The sequence below is a fragment of the Plectropomus leopardus genome, chromosome 16 (assembly GCF_008729295.1).
Source record: "Plectropomus leopardus isolate mb chromosome 16, YSFRI_Pleo_2.0, whole genome shotgun sequence".
NCBI classification, from domain to species: domain Eukaryota; kingdom Metazoa; phylum Chordata; class Actinopteri; order Perciformes; family Serranidae; genus Plectropomus; species Plectropomus leopardus.
In genome coordinates this window covers 3,332,590-3,352,699 of record NC_056478.1, presented here as the reverse complement: position 1 = coordinate 3,352,699, position 20,110 = coordinate 3,332,590, and the positions used below count along the sequence as shown (strand labels likewise).

Here is a 20,110-nt window from a genome sequence, read left to right as displayed (position 1 = left end):
AGGGAGGACACGTCAACATCTGAAATAGTTTCCTCTGTCTGAGTCAGCTCGGTGTGAATTGGAAGTGTCAGTCAAAATAATGAACATCCTCATAATGGCTGTGCTGCCTTGTCGCTAAATTGTAATGGATACCTTGGCATCACTTATCATGTTGCTCTGCCAATCCCCCCGCGTACCTGCGGTACAAGAGAGCGGAATAATACTGCGACGGCTATGGAGATTGATTTAAAGTGGGTTGTTAAAAGATAACAGATCTGTGTGGAGTTGATCAACGGATAGATCAATCCCACGTTTGATTTATCTGTTTGCTGCCTGGCCTCGCTGTGATATTACCAAAGACAAAAGCAACCTGCGTCAGCACCATCAGCTACTAAAACCATTAGTTTATTCAACCAATTATGTCCAAACTGCTGATACAGGTTGAAACACGGCGAGGGGTGGAGCCGTGGGGACGCGAGGTGGAGGTGGAGGGGGGTTAGCCGGTATAATAAAGTGCATTTTCACACAGCACATCACATAGCCAAGAGCCATCTTCAGGGCAATAATACAATAATGAGGAAATTCAATCAGCAGTGCTGGCAGCGTCTGGACTCCATGACTGTTACTCATCTGATATGGTGGAGGAGCCTTTTAGTGGCACTGTTTTACCATCTATTACTGTAAATGAAAATACTGAATTTAGCACAGTTTGTCCAGACTCCATAAAAAAATCAAAACTGAGCACAGAGCTACAGTAAATATGAATTTAAGAGTATTGATTAGTGAACTCTCCAGCACAGCTCTGTTGAGGCTAATTTAGAGCTCCAGTATGGAGGCAAATAAGAGACTAAAGTAATTGAATTTTAAACAGCCACTGAATACTTAATTTACATTGACATTTAAACACCAGTGAATTCATGGCATTTCAATATACAGAACCCTTACTTTGAAAACCTTGTATCTGATTTTTTTGTTCTGAATTCACCTCATTTACATTAAAATATCTCATTTCTATCTTCGCTCTTTCTTTCTGCAATTTAAAATTGAATATACATTTTTTAAAATAAATTTCTTTCGATGTGTTTTGGATCCAAAATTTCAAGTTGCAGAATTTAGAAACAAAAAAAAAAAAATATTTGTGTTGCTCATATTCAAATTCAGATCTAAAAAACGTCCGTGCTACCCAGGACAGGACAGGCAATCAAATGTTTTGACAGATTAAATTAGGAAGATCCCTATTTATTTATTTATTTATTTATTCATTTTCAACTTAAATTTTCTAGATTTGACTTTCATTGATTAATTTTCAGCAAAGTGACTTTTTTTTTTTTTTCGTTTAAAGTATGAAACATGTATTTTTGGATCTGAATTTGACCTTTCAAATTGGAGCAAACTGAATCAATTTTTTAAATTTAAATTATGAAACTTGAATTTTTAGATCTGAATTTGGGCAACCCAGCTATATATTTATTAAAAATGATTAAAATTCAATTTTTCAACCCAAAACTGACTAATGAAATCGGAGCAACCTGAATCTATTTTTCTTTTATTTAAATTACGAAACTTGAATTTTTATACATGAATTTGACCAGTTGACTTCGAGTAACATGAATTGATTTTTTTTTCATTATTACTGTGAATTATGAAACTCTGATTTTAAGTTCTGAATTAGACCAATTCAGTTTAAGCCACCTGAATTTAAATCATAAAACTTAAATGTTTGTATCTGAATTTGTGAACAAAAAAAAAAACACGGCATCTAAAATAAAACATTTCATTGCCATGAATTCTGTGGTGTTTTAAATTTCAATAGTAAATATATTGTGGCTGTTAAAATCTAAATATTTATGTCTCGTATTTGCCTCCATACTCCAGTGTCTCTTGTTGTTCAGAGAGATGAATATGGGCTTTGATAGAGAGAGAAAAAAAACAAAACTCTGGCTCTGACACCAGAGCAGCAGAGTGGAAATTAGAAGGGCTCCCTTTAAAAATCCCAAAATCACTTGGACCGAATGAAAACACACACACTGTTCTACATTATTACTTGTCGCACGGAAGCAATAAGAGGAGAGATTTGCAATAGGCAAAGACTAATACCTGCTGATATACTCGCGTTCCACAGGGCCTTCAGTCTGGAAATCTTCCCGTACAAGAGCCTCTACATTTCCAAATGACTGCAGTACGAGCAGTTAGCGGAGCACATTGGATTTAATCAACCATAGAGCAAAGGCGTGGGTGAAACACTGATAATTCCAAATTTGAATATAAGTGAGAGAGACGTACGAGTTTAAGATCTCGCAGCCGGGTGTTAGTTTAGTTTTAATGACATTTTGACGTTCAGGAAACCCTCGTGTTCAAAGATTTTCTTTTATAAATCAAAGACTGTAATCCCAAAGTGGTGCAGGGCCTGATCGGAGAAATGCACAGCAGGTGTTAGGCTACACTCTCAGGTTGGATACCCGCAGGCTGTGTTTTTTTCCTAACCCTGCCTTCTCCTGGTCATTTCTCTAAATGACAGTGAAATATTATCATGGGCTCAGGGATTGACGTTACCTCTGAATACTCAACCCTATCAGCGCTTTGCAGTTATAACCCGGCTCTCCAGAGCGTTCCTGGGAAACACTCATTCCCGCCCCCACCCTCGGCTGAACCCCCGCAACATCCTGACATTTAAAAAAGCTGCACATGTTAGCGTTGCTCTGCACGCTCATTATTTCCCTGCACGATTTACACGCGTAAGCAAAAAATGTTAAAATACTACAAAACGCTGCCATTTTTCTTCCTCGTCTGTTTAGCCTCAAAGGGGTGTTCTTGTGTTAATTAAAACTGCGACTGGACAGCAACAATTATGGCCACAGAAATGGCAAATGAAGAAGAGTTTTTTTTTGTATACCACACAAAAAACAACAAAAACAAGGCAGTCAGATGAAAGGTGGTTTGCTGTGTCCATTATTTTTGTTACGGTTTATGAATATCTCAAGAGATGAAAGAAATACGACTGGAGGGAGCAGCAGATGGAAAAACTCCATCATATCTCAAGAGGTACAAACACCAACTCTCGGTCTCCCTCGCACACGCTGAAGTACACAAGCTGTGCATGGGCGCCGATACACACGGGATTTTCAATTTGCAATCAGACCCAGCGTGGCAAACTATCCATGTTCGCCTCCACTGTCCCTTGTATTTGGCATCAAAGTTACGCGCCGCCATAAAAGCCAAATTCTCTATGACATAGTGGAGATTGCTCTGTCGAAAATGCAATCAGCCAAAGCCGCCTCAAGTGCTGATGAATTACTGTGGCTTAGGAAAAGACAATGACTTGTCAGTTTTGCACCGATTGGCTCCGTCGAGGGACGCGCACACAGGGGACACGGGGAAGTCACAACGCAGCCTCGCAGCCTGATCTGAACAGATCAACACTCCTGAATGTCAAGTTGCAGTATGACTCATCAGAAACTTTCGGCTGAAGTAAATATATCAATCCTGATGTCATTTATTGATTCGGTTTAATCTGTATTAACCCTTTGAAAACTGACAAAATTGGTGTGATTACCATCAGGAAAAGGCAATGTCCAACTTGGCAAGAAATGTCCCTCAAATTTCTCAAATTTGGGGGTGGGGTATTATTCGGAAAAAGGCCACAAAAAAAGTCCCAGAAAGCTATATTTATATTTATTATAATTATATATTTAAATGTATGTTACAAAAAAAAACCCCATATATATTATATTTTAGTTTTTAGCACTTTTCTAGCACTTCTTTTTATTTTCTTATTTTCAGGTAATTTTCTCGACTAAGGGGTCTGAGACTGATTAGTGTCTTCTCCGGCTTTCATAGGCAATCCCTATATATAACATTATTCGGTTTAATTGTTGTATGTGAAAAACAGGTACATTTTTCATGAACATCCATTGCCATGCATCTTGAATGTTATCGCCAGAGGAGGAGTGACATAACTTCACTCAGTGGAAAGCAGTCAATTCGCAATAGTGTTTTATCGACATATAGAAAATATCACATAAGTTTTGTGCAGAGAAGGTGGAAGGTGGACTATTGCATGCAACGTTTCTATATAAATGGCTGTGGATCCTAATTCATGCATATTGATATCATGACACTACTTTTCAAAACACAACACTCACTTCAGATCTGTGCTAAAGTGAGTGTGAGTTAATCTGCTCCAGTAAATGGCTTAAGTGCATAATTATAAAATCTCTCTACTTGCAGTGCAGACATATAGAAGTTGTTTGGCTCTAAATTACAGGGATGAAAATGAGGAAACTTCACAGACTAGGCTGCAACAGTCTGTACAAGTAAAATGACAACTGGGAAAGACTTTGATTAAAAAAATATATCTGATTCAAAATGCTGCATCCTACTCATATGCTCTAACTCCATCCTTCTCTCCTCCATTTTTATTTACCCATTCACTTTCCCTCTTTCTTTCCTGGTTTCTTCAGTCACCTAAAAAATGTAGCTGCAGGCAGAGGTAATTGAGAGTGTGTAGTTGCCCACATAAAACGCAGCTCCAAGACAGAGCAACAAAAGGGGCCACATGAAAATATGGAGCGTTAACTGTCACAGAGTCGTTGAGTCAGCCTGAAGCATGAAACACTGCTTTCAGCTGCGTCAACCACGATTACTGTTTACTCTCTGCAAATGCACTGTCAATACTGGTGGAGGATTTTACCGACTATGGGAAGCTTTCTAAAAATAGGCTTTGAGAGGAGAAAAACATCATGAAAACAGGAAATGACCCCTCCACATTTAGGCGTAGAGCAACGCAGTTTGTTCAGTTTATCAATTTTAAGCAACTTAACATAGAAAAGATGATTTGCAGAAATTATTTTGGTCAGTGAGTGAGGTACAAGTGCTTTGCTAAGTGGCTATTTAAAGGTACAATTCAGACCAAAATCAAAAATACACTTTTTTACTCTTACTTGTAGTGCTATTTATCACTCTGGATTGTTTTGCTGAGTGTTGTCTGCCTTTTCTCCAATATAATGGAACTAGATAGCACTCACCATCAAAAATAAAAGACAAAAACACAAACACAACTGAACAGCAATGTCTCTTTCCAGAGATCATGACCCAGGTACTCAAGATAATCCACAGCCCTTGTTGTGAGTGGTTTCATGTAGAAAAACATGAAAAAACACACACAAACACCTGTAAATATCTGGCTTTTATATTTAATGTTAAAGGTTCAAATCGGCATTCACTCCCAAAACAAATGACTCTGCAGTAGTCAGGGGTATTTATAGCCTCTCCTCCAATCAGCTTTGATTGGCAGTGATAGAAATATGACACCTGAGTGGAAACGCTAATTTTAACCTCTTAGCCAGCACGATGCAATGATGGCCGCCACAAAATACTGTCTGTCTCTGACCCAGTGGCACTCAAATATTGTTCAAATTAGCTGGCACTGACTTTGAAAGTGAGACTGAATTAGAGATATGAAAAAGAAGAAACCACCGAAACGTTTTCACTGGCCTCCCTGCTGCTTTCCACTGTTTACTAACCTGTATTCTGACCCGTCTTTGTTGTCAAATGTGGTACACCAGAAAAGAAAAAAGAGAGGCATACTAGTCTGCTACAGGGTGTTTTAACGGCTCTGGTATAGAGTCAGTGGTAAAACAGTCTATTGCCTATATTTAACAAGTTTTTCTACAATTGAAAATACCAGATATGCATGCTAACTTTGGTGGAAAAAGGGAATTTCGAGATGAGCCATATTGTGTGTTTGGACGCTTTGGTGAGTACGTGAACGCAGCACAGTAGAAGCTTGTCAGTTTTTTCTTTTCCTCAGCAGTAGTTTGTGGAGTTAGAGTCACGGGGTGGATAATTGATCTGTTGATCCAGTCCAGAGCTGATCAGCCAGCTGCTGCAGAGGGAGTGAAAGAAAATGTTTAGACTTCCAAATAATCGAATGGTATAACTGAAAGGTACATTATGTTCCAATAACATTCCTGAAGAGCAGTTAAGCTTCAAAAGTATGAAATCAACACCTGGCGGCAGCTTTTTAATCATAGTAGGCGGCCACAAATAAAAGAGCGTTATATATATAATATATATATATATATATATATATATATATATATCACCAACACTCTGCAGCTCACACAAAAAAAATCTAGACTGATAAACAGCACTACAGGTAGAAAGGGTGGGGGTGGGGGTGAACTGTCCCTTTCAGACCACAATGCTGCAGAAATATATAAATATTTCTTTAAACCTAAAAATATATTTTTGTAACTAAAGACATTATTAAGAAAGACAAAGCAAGCCATGCAAGACCATGCAACAAGTACAGACCGGACTCATCCAAACGTCCAAACATATTACTAAACTTATTTCCTTGACATCAAAAAATCCACACTGGCTATCTTACAGACGTAAATTGTGAAATGTTCTCTTTACTGCTCAACTCTCTCTCATCACAACAGACAACCTGCCCCGCTGAACACTCGCTTCATAAATAGAAACGCTGTTAGTGATGCACGAGTCCTTTTAAAAATGGATCTTTTGCTGTTACATCCCATTAAAAATGGACGAGGAAGGGGGGTCACTGAGAGTTGGTTTTGTTTCAAAGCGCCATTCAACACCAGCTGGAAAATAAAAAAATAGGCTAAATCTACACAGAGCAATACAGGAGTGTTTTGCGACCTACCATTTCCCCTCTGCTCAGACGTAGAGTACAATAAGGTATCATACTCCAGCAGGAAACTGCTGACTGGCCCATGTTGCCTCTGTCAACATTCATTCATGTTAATGCCCGGAGTATGGGTTCATTCTCTGTGGCTGAGGACAACACACAAGAGCGAAAAGGAGGAGGAGGAGGTGCATTTCCAGGGTAGAGGCCTGGAAACGCACCTCCTCCTCCTCCTCGGTCATTAAATAGTCATGGGTCCCCGTGCTGAGCGGAGCGGTGCCCGGCTGGGCTGGGCGCGGGCTGCTGCAGCCTTAGTGCTCATCACCGCAGGGGTCAGGTAGAGTGCAAGGCTGCTTTTCTGTTATGGGACCAGTTCATCCTCACACGCAGCACACACAGCACACGGACACAAACACACACGTGCACGTTCACCTTGATTTAACCCTCGCTGCATCGTCTGCGTGGGGTAAGGTCATATCACGGTCACCGAGCGGTTTGACACGTCACGGGAAAACAGGATGGGCTTTTTCTGGGACTGTCTAGTCTTTTTGTGAGCATTCATGTTGCTACATCAATGCAACTCAACTTATGGCCCGCAGGCCAAATCTGGACCCTGCTTGGGTGCCAGTTGGCCCCCGAACCATTTTCTTACACTGGGAATTGTTTTTGTACTTCTAGTACACGTAAGGTGCCAGAGTACATTAAAAAATCATCAGAATAGAGCTTGTTTATCAAAAAAGTGCTAGTGGAGGATCCCCCACACCTCCCAACAAAGGTCCTAGCTAAGCCCCTAATGTTTGAAAATGCTGGAAATGCCCTGAAACTTTGCAAACATCTTAAAATCTTGCAACAACCTCAAATCCTAGGAACATCCTCAAAGGTGAGAAATGTCCTAAAATCCCAGAAACGTCCTAAAAACGTTGTTAAATCCTAAAAATGTGCTTAAATCCTTAAAAAAAAAACATGTGTGCTACAATTACAGAGATGTACTAAAATCCTGCAAACATGTATGGGGCCGCTGTGATTGGCCCCTGGCCTCCTTTCATTTTTGCAAAAGTGGCCCCCTAAGCAAAGCCAGTTGGGTATCCGTGCGCTCCATGTTTCTGTGTGAGTGAGTGTATGTAAGCTGGTTATGTGAAGGTCACCAAGCAAAGCACATGAAAGAGGAGGCGGCCTTTGAGCTCTTATCGGCCGATAAGAGTGCCATGCGTGTGTTTGGTCAGTCACAATGGAGCAGCCCTTTGCAGTGCTCAACTGTGGGAGCCAATGAGACACGTTTGTGAAGTGGCACGGCTTAAGAGATCTGTCCTTGATGTTTGGATTCCTCCCACACTTTTATGGGATTTTTTTTTCGGCAGAGTTTACAATGGAAAGCACACATTTTATAGCAAGTCATGAAATGGTGCATTTTCCCTCCACGGTGTGTGGGGGTGGGAGCAGTTCAGCTCTTTCTGTCACGCAGTAAAAAATAGCAAAAAACACAGGAAGCCGACTTGTGTCTTTGCGCTTATTAACACGTCTGGCAGATATATAATCATAGTGTACTTGTTGAAAAACTGAAGATGCAATAACAGATATATTTCTGGCCTTGAAGAGGAGTTCATGCTACATTTCCCTATTGACAGTTTTCAGCCATGCTAGCGGCAAGGCTCTCCAGCACTTTCCATCCTTCAAGCTCTTCAGTCCAGACAGAAATATCCATCACAAACAGTGGAGTGATTTGTCATCATTTTGGTAGTTCCCTGACTTTTCACCCAGCATCATCAGGTCAAAACTATAACTTACACAACACAACAATACATACTTACAAAACTCATGACGTTCCCATCAGCCTCAGCTGTACTTTGTGTTAGTGCTGACTGGCCGATGTTAACTTGCTAATATGCTAAACCAAGATTGTGAATATGGTAAAACATTATAACTCCTAAAAAAACAAACAACAAAACACATTAAGTTAGCATGCTGATATTAAGGATGTTCCTAATGACTGACTTCCCTGACAATCAAACAGAAGTTTACTTTTAGACTAGCTGACTCGTTTAAAATTAAGAAAAATCTATAAATCCTGCCCTTTAGTTAACATTATCCAAAAAAGATTGCAAAAATTGTAAAAAGCCATTTTAAATAATTGAAATCACATTTTTCAAAAACCAAATTGCATTTTAAATGCAGCAAAAATGTTCAGTTCTTTGACTGTGTATTATGAAACTGCACATTACCCTACAAAACAGGATAACAAATAACTCAGAAAAATGTTAAAAAGTAACATCTATTAAAAACAATATGCCGTAGAAAAATAAATCTTTAGGAAACAAGACTGATTTGCAACAGCATTTTCATAAAGTAATAGCAATTGAAAAGAATATTTTTTTTTTAGTAAGTTAGAACAACTAATATTTATGTTGGGTCACGATCCTTAAATCTACATGTTGACTAACTCTGCCCATCCCTGATAGGTTGTAACAGAGATTTCCACAGTACAATAACTGTCCTAGAAATTATTGTGGTTTCACAGTATTACAGAATTATTGTTATTCGGTCAGAATGACTCTTAAAGGGATGAAAACAAAAGGTTATGTTTGGTTGAATAAATGCAAAAACTTTTTTTTTTAATGGATGTGTAAAAAGTCTTTCGAGATTTTGCATCCAGGTGCATTTTTTCCAATATCCTGGATAAGCAAAAGTACACAATGTGATAATCATCAACTTTCATGTCACATTATTCCTTAAAACTGATATACCTTAGCAACCCTGATCACCTGTTATCAATAAAGCACAGTTATGTCAATGTGCATCCTCACAGAGCTGCTGGCTGTAAACTGACTCTTACTTTCAGTACGGACTGCAGCTGCCTTTACAAAGTAAGTACAAGTACATACTATAAGTATGTATACAATTATGGCATACTACTTCGTCATAGCATTATGCCTTGTATTTGGACCCTCTTGCTCGTACATTTGTGAAATATGTGCAAAATTTGACAAAAAAAGAAAAGTATGTGATTTGAAACTCAGCAGATCTTACACCAAAATGCCAAAAATGCCAAGCTCACCAGAGACAGAGCTCAACCCAAAGGGTTTACTTCGAGGGGTTGTTACTTGTATGTATGTTTGTAGTTTTAACTTTTAAGTTGTGACTGCATACAGTGTCGACTGTTTATGATTGATTGATTATAGTCACTGCGGCTTCTGTCAGCTGTCAGTGAGCTGTCGTGTGTCTGCGGCTCAGTCGCTGTGACGTATCGTCAGCCGTGCAGAGGATACTCAGAAAAGCACGCTGGCTTTCATACTGCGAAATGCAACTGGAAGCAGGACATCCTGGTGTTTTTAACATACTGCGCGTGACTTCATATGTATCGAGACATATCAGAATAAGATTTGCTTCATCAATAGTAAGTAGAACAGTTTGATATGTAAACAAAATGTCAAAAATGGTGAAAAAAGACATCTTCAATCATCTTTTTTCCTCAGTGATTCTCCAGCAGTCCAAAACCTAAATCTACTCCATGTCCAAAATCATAAAACAAAGATAGATTTCGAGTTTGAGACGCTGGAAACAGATAATATTAGGTGTTAAAATGGAAAAACAATTGATACATTATTTGTTATAAAGGCTTCAACAATTTGAAACGCGAACAAATTGACAATTTCTTACTAAAAACTAGTAAAGAACTAGTAGTAAAGAAGTAGTAAAAACTACTTAGCCAGGAGTGGCCAAAAAAATTAGCAAATGACCTTAAAAGAATCTAAATACATAACTATAAGATTTAAAATTTTTGGACATATTTCCCCAGTTTTTTAATAATATCTTATAATCCCCCCCCTGGATCATTTTCAGGTCATTTTCTCCTCACATTTTAGTATTTTTTTGCAATTTGTTGGACATTTCTCGCCAAGTTGCTCGTTGCCTTTTTCTCATGTTTTCAAAAGAAATCAAACCAATTTTCTCACATTTCAAAGGTGGTTATCGTTATGAAAGCATCTGAAGGCAGCACAGGAAAACGGACGTCGCTCCCGGTGTTAAAGGGGTTAAATGTGAAAGGATCAAAAGAGACGCTCGCTCAACATAAATTCCAACAGCCTGCAGATCCCAAACGATCAATTAGGCCCCTTCCATTACCCTGACGCGTTTCTCTGCACTAAACGCACCTCCCTGGCCCCGCCCTCTGGCCCTGTGGCGGCGAGACATCTTGCACACTCAACACATAACTGGAGAACTGAATCAGCGCCGTGATGAATGACTTCCAACACTGTGGACTCAGCAAATGTTAAATATTCTCATTAGCTGGTTGAGAGATCACACACACGCACACACTCTCCTGCAGCACCGACGCCCTGAACCGTCGGGAGTCCCCGGCGGTCCAAAACAACCCACCTCCACCTCCACCCCCGACACACTTGTGCTTTCTTCTCCCGCTGTCTTCATCACCCTTCTCTTATTCTGCGGGCCTTCGAGTGCGACAGGCAATACCGGCGTCGGAGCTGTCATACATGTCTCTGTCAAAGCAGAAGCAGCGGGGCGCTGTAGGTGGACGGACACCTGATCTGCTGTAACCGCTGCTCCCCTTTGGGACCGCTAATCCTGGTTGTTAGCACGAAAATCAAGATTAACAGAAGCAGCTGTCCTCGCAGAAGCGCTGTGCCTTCTGCTGTATCAACTGTCACCACCAGACTATAATAACTAATAACTCTGGAGTCTGCTTATTTATTTATCTGTTTGTCGTGTGATGTAGCCGATATTGAGAACAAGGTCCATTTTTTTGTTTTTTTGCCTTGTTTATGATAACTTGAGCGATGTACTTTTCATTAAAATGTCAGCATGAGTACTCTTAACATAGCACTTTTATTAATCATACAATTCATTTGTTGGCTTTTAATTGAATTTTATTTATTTATTGACTATTTATTTATATGTTTTAGTTTGTTTTACAGTTTTACTACTTTGTTTATCGTTTTTTAACATATTTATTCATTATTTTACTTTGTTTTTATCTCTTAATTTACCTCTTATTTACAGTTTAAATGATCACATTTTTGTTTTTATTTACACGCTTGTGTGTTGGTGTGTGTTTTGGGGGGGTGGATTTTGGTTTTATTGTATAAAGCACGTCGTGTAACAGTTCTATATGAAAAGTGCTACACAAATAAAGTCTGATTGATTGATTCATGGCAAACGTTAGCGCTCTTACTCCTCTTGCACCTTACAGAGAAACATTTGGCTCTATTTTTCTGCGGCTGCCAACAATGGCCCCGTTTAGGAGGAGGGTCTGGGATAAAGAGTGGAGAGGAGCAGGAGAGACGAGCGGGGCGCGGAGCTCAGGGCAGAGGTGGCTCCCGGCCATCCATCTCCGGTTTCAGGATTCAGAGAGTGCTGACAGGTCTGGGTCCCCCGGCACAGGCCTCTGGGCTGTAACCACGGATACCCAGACAAACCAAGAGCTGTCAGTCAAGCGCTACCAGCTAGACAGAGTCACAGGAGATGGGAAAACAGGATAGCGAGACACCAAGGGGGTGTGTGTACGTGCTGATACCTGTGTGTGTATGCATTACAGAGAACACGGCAGGAAACTCAGAAGCTGCGAGTGCAGACAGTCGCTGGTCTAGTGAGATATCATCAGTCACCACTGGGACACATACAGAGGACACGTGAAATACAAATTCTTGATACTGTAGACGGTTTTGGGAAACTCCGGGGCTGAGACAAACACAGACATGCTGATAATAGCAAACTTCCACCTCATGAATTTTGCAAACCTCCTTGACATTTTTTTATAAGCGAGCTCCTCCTTTGGCAAGCATCACACTTTTTTCGATAAGGCAAATGAAGAGGATGGTGAGGTGGACACGAAGGATGTGACTTCTAACGAAATACAGTCAACACTTAGAAAAATCGCCAAGAGTTTAAATGTTTCACCTCATAATTAAAAGGCATTTTTACCTTTAATGATAGGACAGCTCAAGATAGACGGAAAAATGAGACAGAGAAGGTGAAATGACTAAAGGCTAACAGCTTGTATCCTGGGACAAGGACAGCAGTCCAAATTCTGTTATTGAGTATCTGTGCTAGCAGAAGACGAGTCTACCAACTGGTGAGCTGATTTTCTTACTCTGTTGAGTGACTCGCAGCAACACACCGCCACCATCACCAGAGCCATCCAAGAAAAGCACCACCAAGACATGCAAAACACATTTTAAGGCAAAATTTAGCACAAATGTAACACAAGATGGACAACATGACAGCTCCCCCGAAATGAGCTTATTCAATGTATCGCCCCCTGGTGTGTGACTGCAGTATAGGTCCTAAGACCCGCCCCTCCATGTTCGTGAATGGTCATAGGCCGAACTAAAAACTCAAAGTACACGTCAAATAAATTTTTCCCAAAGAAGGTTTCTGTCACTGAAGGTAGCGTTCACCATCCTGATGTTTGTTCAAGTGTTAGTTTTCATGATAAGTTTGGTTTAAATTAGTTATTAAATTACACAAAAGGGGGCTTCTTCGTCATGATTGACAGCTGTGACAGCCATTCCATGCGCTCAATGGCGCTGCTCACTAACGGTCGGACGGGTTTTTGGGCGAGAACTCCCCCACCGCGGATATCGTTACCGCGCAGGTGCAGGGCTCCCGATGACATCACCCTCGCAAGATGGCAACGCTCGTATCCGGGATATTTTAACCTCACTTCAGCATAGCAGAGGTAAGGGGGGGCACGTCGTCCATCTTTATTTAGTCTATGGTCACAAGTGCCGATGGAGATTGGTTTATAATAATAATAATTATATGAAAAATATGAAAAATTCTATATTTAATTTTGGGTCTGCGGGTGTATGCAAATATGTTTAGTTAATTAGAGTACCTGTACTACTAAATTAATACGGAAGCTGGTTGATTGAAATTCAATGACTTATGGCAGGCATGTCAAACCGGTCCACGGGGGGGCCGGGGTGGCGGGGGGTTTTTATTCCGACCAGGTGGGGATAAACAGGTTTTTTCTCCTTTTTGAATATGTAAAGCAAGTCCACAAGCTGTTGACCATTTCTTTTGCTTTTTGTAAATATTACTTTTTTTTGTTTGTTTGTATAATCATTTCTCTATTTTCTTTTTTACATGTTCGTAATAAATCAATTCACAAATTTGACTAATAATGATTCAGTATTTGCCTAAATGAAAATACATTCAGGTGGGGCAACATGAGAGCACAATAAAAAAATATACCGGTATAAATCAGTCTCCCTGAAAGGACACTGCCCACATCTCCTTCTAAGATCACAGACAAAAAAAAATCTGCTTTCGCCAAAGACAATTATGGATTTGTACGCTACAGTTTTCAGCAACGTCTCCAAGGTTTTTCAAAGTGCAATCATCATAGATTGTATCTTAAAGATGACAACAAGTAAAACACACAAAAGTTTCCACACAAACAGCCGAGAAAAAGCGTAACGTAGCGCCCGTAATGTCTGCACATTGATGAATTGTCGACAGCAGAAGAATAACAAATAAATTATTCAAATCTCTACCTTGGTGAAGTCAGAGGGGGTTTTCTCTTTGTTCTACACCCTGGCATTGATTTCTCCCAGTGGCGAAGAGTGGGATGCCTGAAGGTTAGACAGAGAGACACACACACACACACACACACACACACACACACACACACACACACTATGTAGATAAATGACTCCTGAGCTCTGGAGTTTGATCCAAATGAAGCAATGATGTAGCTCACTGGCCCGGGCCCACATTGAAGTAAAGTGTGTGCTCTAGTAAAATGTGTTCTCGGTGAGTCACAGTGTGTGAGTGCTACACTAGCACCAGTATGGCGGCGGCGGCGGCGGCGGTGGTGGTGCGAGGGAGAGAAAACAAGAAGGTGGAGAGAAAGAGAGACAATCTGCTGTCTGGGTATGAAGCTTATATGTTGTAATGAGCACATCTTTAACACTTTAGCTCACAGCCGTGTGCCGTCTGACATTTAAAGAAGAAAAGTGCAAATGTGCCTTAAAAGACTCAAATGTCACAACTCTCCTGCGATTCACACAGCTGATGCCACAAACATGATGCAACACTGATACCTGTATGTGTCTCTGTGCTCGTGTCAGGATGTGCCTCTTTATCCATGTCTGCAATTAGACTCTGCTCCAGTCTTACTATAAGAAGGTCACGTTTATAGGTTTTAGGGGGATATATTGGCAGAAGTGGATTTTAGTGAAATAAGTGTTTCTTTAGTGTATAATCACCTGAAAATAAGAGTTTTTATGCTTTTTCTTTGTTGTTCTTTAACCTTAAAATGAGCTGTTACTTAAAGAGTGAGCGGCTCCTCCTCTACAGATTAGAGGGTGACAGATTATCAGACCGGCTGATTATTGGGGCCGATATTTGGCAGTCTGTCAATTTTCTGTATTGGTGTTTTATTTTAATGATCATGGATAAATTAATAAGTTAAGAAATTCAAAGAAAGTGAGAGGAACCTTCACTCTGTAAAACCTCAGAGAGCTATTTTTTTTTATTATTCATTTTTTTATTAAAAGTTTTACTTAACTTTAGCTGCTGGGAGCCTGCCATATTTGATGGATGCTGAAAGTTTAAGTTTTTCTTAAACATTTGCTGAAGGCATTTAAGCAAAGTTTTGTGTTGGAGTTTGTTATTCCAGATTTTAAAAATTGACGGAAAAGTTTTCAATTTTATTGTAAATGCATATTGGTTCAAAATAACGGTTTTCGCTCTCATTAACTATAAATAATCGATGTCGGCCCTGACCCTGAAAACCCAATGGTGGTCAACCCCGACTACAGAGATCGTTATGTTAAACCGCCATGTTTCTACAGGAGCCCCGAACAGACAAACCAAACGCCAACCACCAAAATCTAATCAGTTCATTATTGTGTCCAAGTGGATGTTTGTGCCAAATCTGAAAAAACTGCCTCAGAGCATTATTGAGATATCTCGTTCACAAGAATCTGATGGACAACCCGAAAATGATGCCTTCTGCAATCACCAGCATGGACGTATAAAACATGAGCACATATTATCAGGCTGTGATGTGCCAAACATTGTCAGAGAAACACTGATTTGTAACCTGAAACATCCTAAAATCCTAGAAATGTCCTTTAATCCAATAAAACCTTCCAAAATCCGAGAAATATCGTAAAATCCTAGAAATCTTCTAAATTCCTAGAATCTTCCTAAAATCCTATAAACATCCTGAAACCCATTAAAGTCGTAAAATCCTTGAAATGTCCTAAAGTCCTTGTTTTTATAGTAGTCCAGAATAGACAAACCAAAAACTGGTTAATTTGCATTTCTGTATGGACCGTAGTTAAAAGACCCTCTGCAAAGCGCCAAGGCCGGCATATTCCAGCTTACGGGCGTCTGGATCTTAAGTTATCAGAGAAAACGGGAGCACAGTAGGTGCTGGACTAACGGCCGTCTCCGACATGCTGAACAGCATCGTATACACAGAATTATAACATTAAACTTCTTCATTCAGTGTTTTTACTGGTTTTTAACACCTGATCCAGAAAGAAACAGACCTCTGTGGATAATTCTGCTCACGGAAAAAAGCTCCCAAACAATGAACACTGAAAGAACTGTAACCTGGAGAAGTTTCAGCTGGTTGCAATCTGCAATCCTCGCCGCAAGATTCCACTAAATCCCCCTAAATCTCACCCACACTGCTCCTTTAATAACGTCTCTAAATGCATGTGTGTGTGCACATGCGTGTGATGGTAGTAATGTTTTCTCTCCTCCCGATCCAATGCCCAGCGGTGCTCGTAGCTGTGCAGCGCTGCAAAATTGGCCTGAGAGGGTTTGGGAACATTTCCCCCTTACAAACAGGGGCAAATCAATAACGTCTCGGTTGAGGGAGCCACTCTCCATATGAAGGTGAGCTGACTCAGCAGCAGCCGGAGGGGGAAGGGGGGAGCGGGGGGGGGGGAGTGGGGATGGAAATGATTGCTTTACAAGCGGTAAAATGCACGGCGGCGTTGAGAACTCTCTGTGGACGCAGCGCTGCACGCCTTCTCAATCCTCCAGTGGAAGAGGAGCGGGATGGAGGGGAGAGGAGAGCGCCGTACATGCATGGCTTGTAAATACAATACTCTCTTGAGCTGCAAGTGCAATCGAGCTCTATTTGTTTCCACTTTTCTAACTCATACTCGCCCTCTGTCAATCTACTCCGATAAAACCAGCCATGATTTCGCTTTTGCCGAGTCAATCACGGCTCTACAGTAGCATCACGGGGCCAGATATCGTACGAATGTTCCCATCTCTGCCTCCTCGCTCTCTCTCGTCTGTTTTTTACTCCAGGTCTCAGCAGCTATCTCTGCGCTGATTAAATGTGGGAGTTCGCTAATTACAGTGTGATCGGGCGGGAGGAAGAGGTGAGGAGAGGGGTGGACATCGCAGGGTGCTCCGACGTCCTTCAGGCACAGCGGGGAATCTGCAGCAGCAGCAGTTGTTGGCGGCGGAGAGGAGAAGACTGGATCGTACTTCATTAAAAATCATCACCTCCAAGTCCCAACTGTTATAATAATGGATATGACAAAGGTGCTTTTACTTTCCTGGTTAACAGATCTGTTTTCAAACGTGCCAAGGTCGGTCTGCATTCCTACATCTCTGAGTTAAAGGATCATATTGGTGATTAACCCTTTTAAACCTGGACTTCATACCAGTTTTCTTGTGCTGCTTTTAGATGCTGTTCACTTTTTTTCTGATTTTTGGGCAGTTTCTTGTTAAGTTGCCTTCACCCCATGTTTCTGAAAGAAGTCAAACCAGTTTTCTCAGGTTTTAAAGGTTTGGATGTCTTTCCAAAGCATGTCGTACGTTCACAGTGATTGTCTATCTCCCAGTGCCATTGGTTTACATTTACTTCGGCCCGCTCACTGCAGAGCGCTGAACCTCGCTTTAGATAAGTCATCCATCACAGTGCACAAAGCAATGCGACGCTATTGTTGTGCGCTAATGCAGTTAAAAACAGGGACATTTCTGAGAACTCTCCTTGTTGCCGTGTGGTCAAGGACACACGACGTGACATTTAAAGGAGCTCTACACGACATTCAGAGTGAAACCCATTCAGAGTCTGAGCTGGAATTCATCGACTGTATATCAAGATGGACGACATAACAGCTTCCCAAAAGTAAGATTTGTAAGAGGTCATAAACCCCGCCTCCTCCATGTTAGTGAATGGGATGAACTGAAAACTCAAAGTGCACGCCAAATACATTTTTCCCAAAGATTAGCAGCTCTTATCGCACTAGAGTTTGTCCAAATGTTTGTTTTTCTGATAATTTTGGTTTTAATTAATTATCTGATGCTTTAAAAAGGGGATTTGATGTCATGACTGGCTGTGCGCCAGTCATTGTGCTCGCAATCAATGACACGATTGGTCCAAAACTTCACATCCGTGCCGTTTGACACAGAACTTGCTTCGGGGCTGTTACTACCTCCGATCAAGGCTCAGAGGCGAGATACAAAGTTATACACAGAACAGAGGCGGCAAAATGGCGCGATATTCTGACTCTTGCAGTTGACACTGTTCACACGCTCTCATGCCACAGCTGGTGTACGCTGCACATTTATTTTCTCTGGCAGTAAAAAAAAACACAATCTCCGTTTGATTCAACAGATTCAGACATTTGTGTCTTCGTGTACAGCTTCGTATACATACCAGACTGCTCGTAGCGGCAGCCTGAGCAGCATCATTTGCTGGTGGTGACAGGGAAGGTGGCGGCCAGACGTCGCCGTCAGCACCAGAACGCATCTCAACTCTGCAGCTAACTGGGCTGATAAATAAACATGTGTGTAAGTGAGAGGAGTGTCAGCGTAATGCTTACATGATTAGATAAAGCAAACCTGGGAAGAGTCGGCGCTCAGATTTTAGACTGATAGGATAATAGAGCGGAGCAGCAAAATCTATGAATGGATGTGAGTCCTGAGGCATCGCTGAGAGGGAGTAATAAATGAAGGAGTGGGGCAGAGAGAGTGAGGTAGGAACTTTGACGAACACTGAAGGCGATGAAATGCTCACTGTGATGGATTACTTATTTCAAGCTAAGTTTAAGTCTCCGCGAGTTTCAAATCTGAAACGAAAGGGAAGACTACGGCTCCCCAAAAGAGGAGGAAATCAACCCAAAAACCTAATTTTTCATAAAAGTTAAGATGTGATAAGAGTTGAATGATGCAAACTGTCAGTATAAACATTTAACCCTTTGAAACTGAAGCAAAAATAGGCTTGATTTTTGTTGCAATAGCAACAAAAGATGAAATTATCCCCAAAAATTTACAAGAAATTAAGAGAAGAAATTAGTGGAAAAAAAAAACAATCAACTGAAAATTACTGTAAATAAATAAAAAAATAAATAAATGGGTAAATAATAAAAATGCATAAACTCCTTAAAATCATATTAATTTTTAACATAATATTGAATATGTAATTACAATAGTTATATAGTTTTTCACATAGCTTTTTTGTTTTGTTTTTTTCTATACATTTTAACCTAGCTTTTTTTGTTTTTATCCTAGTTTTTTTTTTTAATTTAAATCTACTAATTTCTTACAATTTGTCTTTACCTTTTTTAATTTAATTTTTTTTTTACACTGCCTACTCCACCCACTAGAGACTGCAAACTTATTTTTAGCTAATTTTATATCATTTTAAATAATCTTTATATCTTTGCACTTGTTGTCTGAACCTTTTCTATGTTTAATAATGATTTTTATTTTTAAATGTTTAAGTCACTTTACCCTCTTGATCTTATCTCAATACTCTTTATTGTAAATCTGTATCTTTATGTTTTATATTTTATTGCTCTGTTAAGCACTTCCCTAAGCATTTCCCTGTTTTATGATATGTGCACCAAATAAATCTGCCTTGCCTATTTTTTTCCATATTTTTGAAAGAAACTGCACTAATGTGCTCGAGATTAAAATGTGTCTTAAAGCAGCACAAGAAAAATAATGTTGCTCCAGGTTTGAAAGGGTTAAGAATATGTTCCTAAAGTCTTGAAAGCTGCAGCTGCAGGACTCCAGAGCATCTCTGCGGCTGAAGGTGAGCAGCTGTTTTCCTCTCCTGCGGTTGCAGGAGGTGGCTGAGCTGCGCTCTTCAAGCTGCACGGTGACAGTAAATAAAACTTGTGGCATCAGGCTTTCACATCAGCACGGCGAGAGTGGCAGCAGTTGCCATTTTGTCATCTAATACAGCGTGAGGAACAGAAAATATTAAAGGAACGCTCTTTGTGACAAGCTGAATGTGACTGGCCGTCCCTGTCCATCATTTGAATGAAATGTTAAATGACATGTGCAATGCAATATGTCAGGACGTAATAGCCTACTGCCACATCTTCACTGCATTCTGGCGTGGGTTAAAGCGGATCTGCTGCGGCGCAGGGCGATAAAAGAAAAGAGAAAAACACAGTAAATGTGAAAATGCTTTGTGTATATTAAAAACATTTGAGATTTAAAAACAAAAACAGCCCATACAGCAACTATCTA

The 20,110-nt window shown here is 40.3% G+C and overlaps 1 protein-coding gene across 3 annotated transcripts in view; it reads right to left on the bottom strand.

The window, feature by feature from the left end:
• Positions 1-20,110, bottom strand: part of LOC121955786 (kelch-like protein 29) — a 378,430-nt gene that overhangs the window by 283,557 nt on the left and 74,763 nt on the right. For 2 of the 3 annotated variants that reach the window (XM_042503866.1, XM_042503869.1), the window contains one exon: positions 14,146-14,223. The exons of the other annotated variant lie outside the window; for it this stretch is intronic. The gene's annotated coding sequence lies outside the window, so the exon portion shown is untranslated. The remainder of the gene's footprint in view (positions 1-14,145; positions 14,224-20,110) is intronic. 3 annotated transcript variants of the gene reach the window in all.